Below are 5,559 nucleotides of genomic sequence, written 5' to 3' on the forward strand. Positions count from 1 at the left end.
TTATTTTGTCTTGTTTGACTATTTTCCTTTGTGTCCGCACTTCTGCACTTCTCTGATTAAATTTATTCCCTGATAAACTTTTTCTACAGACAAGAAGCAGGTAGAAGACATGGGGGGGTCTGTCCTGAGGTGGCCCCACAGGGTCCTGCTCCATTACAGAGGGAGCCTTTCACCCTCTTCCACGAGGCTGGAAGCCTCTCCAGGTCTACAACCTGCGGCCTTAAGACCACAGAGGACACCTGTCTTCCCTGCCAGCTCCACATAGAAAAATCCCCCGGGAAGCGCTCCTGCTGGCCGGAGTGGGTCACACATCCATTCCTGGAAGGACCCATTTGCCTTGTGGCATCTGACTGAGCGATGTAAATGCAGCCCCCATCAAAAACCATGCTTCTAGACACGGGGAGAGGCAGCCCCTCAAAATAAAAGGGCTGCTTTTCTGTGAGAGGACAGTGTGGAACCCCCAGAAGTCCTAAGGAACCTGAGAGCAGGGGACAGGAGCCCGGGTACCCGGGAAGATGACTTCAACAGTAGTGCAGGCTCTGTGGGTACACAGCTGTCAGTGAATTTAAATGAGAGGTGACCCAGGATATTTTCTCAGAAATAAGAGAAACAGGATGAGGGAAGTGAAATAAGAAGCAAAGCAAACAGAATAGAGGAAGGGAGGCGAGCTTCGAGCCTAGAAGGCAAAGGAGAGGGACGTGGCAGACCCCAGGGTCACCGCTCTTGTCATTGGGCACTCGGGGCTACTTCTATCTAATGTCAGCTCCCAGCTCCCAAATCATCAGCGGGTCTCAGCTAGTTCCCTGCCCAAGACCAGAGTGTTTCACACCCACAGAGGTCTTGCGGTCCACGCCCAACGTTTCCCCTTCTGAGCGGGATGAGAAATGCACACAGCCGCCCAAACCCATTAGCCCTTCTGGTACATTCCGAGGTGGCAGACTTGAATCCGGGCAGGAGTGCCATCCTGGCCTATGAAGCTTCTGCAGAGGGTCAGCAGCTCTGGAAACAGGTACAGAACTGGCCCCGAGGAAGAAGCCTGCGAGGGCAGCAGCAGTCAGGCCCTCAGGCTTTTACCACAAGGGGCTAGAATAACAGTCCTGTCCATTTGTAGAAGTCCATCAACATGTCCTGCCAAAATGAAACAAAAGACAATAATATAAAAATTCATGGCAGCAGGGTATGAAAATGAGGGTCACATGCAGTGCAGGCCACACGGGGGACCACCCACCGTCTGGTCCCAAAGCGCCCCCAGACTTCCCTTCTCGACCTCACAGAATTCTCCCCCGTCCCAAACATGTGGCCTCTCGGGGCTTCCTGCACCACTGCTCTCTCCACCTCTCCTCCTTGCAAACTCCTAGTTACCGTCGAAGCCACGCCCAAACAGCGCCTGGTCTGGGCAGCCTGCCCCGAGCCCCAGGCACCAGCAGCCACAGAGGCCTCCCCTGTACTTCTCACCTCCCAGCCCTGAAATCAGGTCCCCAAAGCCCATGACTCTTCAGGAGGTGGGCCCCTCTCCACCACTCTGTGCTCAGCCCCTGTCTTGGCACCTGGCACCCTTCACACTCAATAAATGTCAGGTACCTGTTTGGTGATTGATACAAGACCTCTGGCTTAAAGGGAACTGCCCTCAGGTCATTTTCCATTCCAAAAACAACTCCGAAAGGCCAGGGGCTCCAACCCACACCTTCTCCTGCTGTGAAAACCGATCTGAAAATGAACACAGCACCTGGGAATCGACTCACGCTGTAGAGTTTCTAAACAGCAGTGCTGAGCTCTGAGAATGCCTTCCCGGGGTGGGGGCTGGTGGCCTCACTGTCAATCCCTGGAACAGTACGAGGCCACGTCAACTTCAGAAACAAAGCAGTAAGCAATGGACAATACACTGCTGCCACAAAATCCTCCGTGGATTGGGACACTTCAGACGTTTGCGGGAAGACGCCCAAGAAAACTGTCACGTGAGAAAACTTCCACCCATCTGGCTTATTTAATAAGGAGCCTCCTTGCCCCTCAGTGGGCATCTGATGCCTCTCCTCTGATGGCCCAGGAAGGCAGCACAAGACCGCTAGGTCCCAGGAGGTGGCAAACACCTGCACAGACAAGTCACCTGCAGTGACTGGAGGTTATAACCACTCAGTCACGGCGATCCTTCTGGTCAGTGTGGGCGAAGCTTTCAGAAACCTTCTCCATCTGAGCCATGGGCGCTCCAGGTCCTCAATGAAATAAAATATTTTGTGTCATGCATAGGATGAGGACAGGCAGATAAAGCCAGAATGTTAACCACTGATACAGCTTTGCACTATTTACGGTCCCCTCAGATTTAACAGCCTGATCTGCTGTGTCACACGGCACACAGGCTCCGAGTTGAAAGACTCTGTACTGACTTGAGAAGCTCCTCCAAGATGCTTGGGGTCCCTTCCTGCAAAGCCTTTGGGAAAGTGAGGAGAGCTCCACGCATGGGGGAAAGGTACACAAAGGCAGGAGAAAAGCAATACACAGAACACCATATAGCCTCATCTCCCTGCAACTAAATTTCCAAAATGGTCACCTGGACACTGCTAAGTTAGTGAGATTCTTCTTCTAAAGAGCATTGAGTTTTCCTCACAATCGGACTTTTATCAGAAAAAGGTGAGTCATTTCTGTAACAACCTATATGGGAAAAGAATCTGAAAAAGAATGAACATATGTATATGTACAACCGAATCACTTTGCTGCACACCTGAAATTAACACGATGTTATAAATCAACTATACACCACTATAAAATAAAAATTAAATTTAAAAAAAAAGAAAAAGTTTAGTCAGAAGGGAAGGAAAAGTTCACTTGGGAAGCTCAGCACACAACAGGTACTTTTGTTGATTTCCAACACCAGTCACATTGATGGTTAGCTGATTAAAAGCTTCACACCCTCAATCCACTGCATACTGTTGAGTCACGGAACACTTACCTTCCTGAATAAAGGGGAGAAGTTCAATATTATCAAGTCATCCTCGCAGCCATTAAAAGGATGAAATAGAGGTAATGTGTGCTGGCATAGAAAGAGCTGAGGACCTGCTGTAGGGAACAAGCTGCTGCACAGCCCCAGGTGCATCATGACCCTGGTTAAATCCTGGTTAAATTCTACACATCACAGAGGTGCGTGGGGAGGTCCTGCGCGACACTCACCAATCAATAGCCACGTCCGCCTCTGGGAGGAGAAAGAGGGAGCCGGTGAGGGCTGGTGAGGACATGTGAGCACAGATGAGGGCGGGTAGGGACAGGTGAGAACAGGTGAGGGCAGGTAAGGGCAGGTGGGGGCTGGTGAGAGCAGGTGAGGACAGGTGGGGACCGGAGGGGGCAGGGCAGGGCAGGGCAGGGCAGGGCAGGGCAGGGCAAGTCAGGCGGACTGGCACATCCCACTCTACACTTCCATGTTGTTGGAGTCTTTCTCTGAAAAATGGAAAGGGAAGAGAGAGAGACTGTGAGGTCCCCGTAATCAGTGCCCCTCGATCCAAGGAGCAGGCCTTGCCCGATGCCCCGATGTGCACCCTGGAAGAGAAGGACGATGACCAATCTGGAGGAGCTGCAGGCGCGGGGGAGTGAGAGGCAGGCTGGGCGCAGCGCCCTCGGGAGAAGGGGCAGGAAGCTGCCTGACACCCTCTGTGGGTCGAGGGGGGCAGGGGGTCCTGGTAGGATCTCCCTCGTGTGAATCTGACGGGCCAGACGGCCAGGTGCCTGGGGGAGAGGTGGAGCCTCACCAGGGACGAAATCAGGCTGAGCCCCCAACCTCAGGGAAGGGGCAGGCGTTCGGAGGTGCCCATTCCTCTCTCCTAACGTTAAGTTTTCAATAGCGAACAAGGGGACGTGGGGAGAAGCTGGTCCCCGCCAGAGAATCAAGAGCTGCCCTGCACATTTCCCCCCTACGGCAGCCGAATGTAAGCTCACAGGTGAGTCATGCGGGCCACCTGGGTCACGTGAAACCTCTCACCTGTACCGAGAATTAGACTTGGGTGCAAGACCACCTGGTCAAGTTCAAGTCAGAGAGAAGGGCCCATGAGTCCACTTTGGAGGCGGCAAGCTGTCGGTGGGTTGCCAGGGCAGCTGGGTTTTCCTGGAGCAAAGCTTCACTCATCCTGAGGGGACGGCTGCAGCTCAGCCAGCTATTCTGAGGGGAGGGATGCCTTTGCTCTGGCCTTCGGGAAGCTGGAGAGTTCAGTGTTCTATTAGGAACAGTAAAACCATAGTCCTGCAGGCTAAGGGCTCCTTTTCCCAAAAAGTATGAATTTGGCATCCCCCATGTCAGAGAAGGAGGTTCTGTTCTCTTGGTCCAAGTCCTCTCTCACTGAGGAATCCAGACAAGACACTTTGGGAGATGTGCCAGGCCGGTCCCTCCACCCTTGGCTTTAGGGGAGGCTGCAGGGAGCGTTGGAAAGAGACTACCTGTTGGAGGGGACATGACGCGTAAGAAAGACCGAATTTGAAATGTGAACTCGTGTTTTTATGATGATCCTCTTCCCCAAGTGGAGGAATGAACTTGGCAAAGTCCTTCTCTCAACGGGCTCAGTGGATCCTTGTGTAGTAAGGAACTATATCCCAGTTTAAAAAAGAAAAAAAAAAAAAAAAGATGCAGGCAGAAGGCTAAAAGGAAGCCCAAAGGTGTGTCCTCTTTGTGGAAAACCTCAGTGCACCCTCTTTGAGGTCATGGGAACCCTGAGCTTGGACATTCCCTAGGCCCTTGGGCTGCCCGGCATAACCGCAGCCTCCATTCTCGCCAACAGGTGTGCACAGAAGTAATTCATGCAGAAGTGGGACTGTGGCCTGGGAGCAATTCCAACATCACTGGAAAGAACAACCCTAAATGATGCCTAAACCACAAACCAGAGGACCTGCCTTGTCTCACCCTGGACCACCAGCTGTATTTGCCCGCTGACTCAGCCACTGTACTGAGTCTCTTCCTCAGCCTTCAATCTAACTAAAGCACATTCATCCTTCTAAAAGCTTCTGTAATAAGAAGAGAAGAAGAGTAGCTATAAAAGCAATAAGACTTGCCCTTTTGGACTTAGAAGATAGCGTTAACAAGACTGACTTATGCGGGGATAGGCTTCCATTCCACCAACGCGAGATATTTAGCAGATATTCTAGTGAGTCCAAATCTGTTAATACCTGGGGAAATCTCTGATCACAGGAGCAAGTTACCTTCTGGAAAGGTACTACTTTGATACAAAACGATTATATATAATTGCACTTATTACCTTTTCCTAAATTTTCTTAAAGGTAAATCAGCATTTTCATTTCTTTGAGGTGAACCTATGTGATTACATAGTACTTGGTATTTCCAAATAACTGAGTTTCCACATCTTGTAGGATCACAGGAAGGGACTCATTTTTTAAAAAGAGTAGAAAAAGCCTTGTTCTGTTATTTCTGCTCAGTGTTTAAGCCTGTCACCTCATCTGTACAGTCCTTCACAATCTTCATTCTTCATTTCAAACTGGCAGCCATCAATGAAGATGGACAAAGAACTCCATTCATTCATTCAAAGTTTTTCGATCCTCAAATCACAACCAAACATTTAACCAGCTTAG

The sequence above is a fragment of the Eschrichtius robustus genome, chromosome 8 (assembly GCF_028021215.1).
Source record: "Eschrichtius robustus isolate mEscRob2 chromosome 8, mEscRob2.pri, whole genome shotgun sequence".
Taxonomy (NCBI): Eukaryota; Metazoa; Chordata; class Mammalia; order Artiodactyla; family Eschrichtiidae; genus Eschrichtius; species Eschrichtius robustus.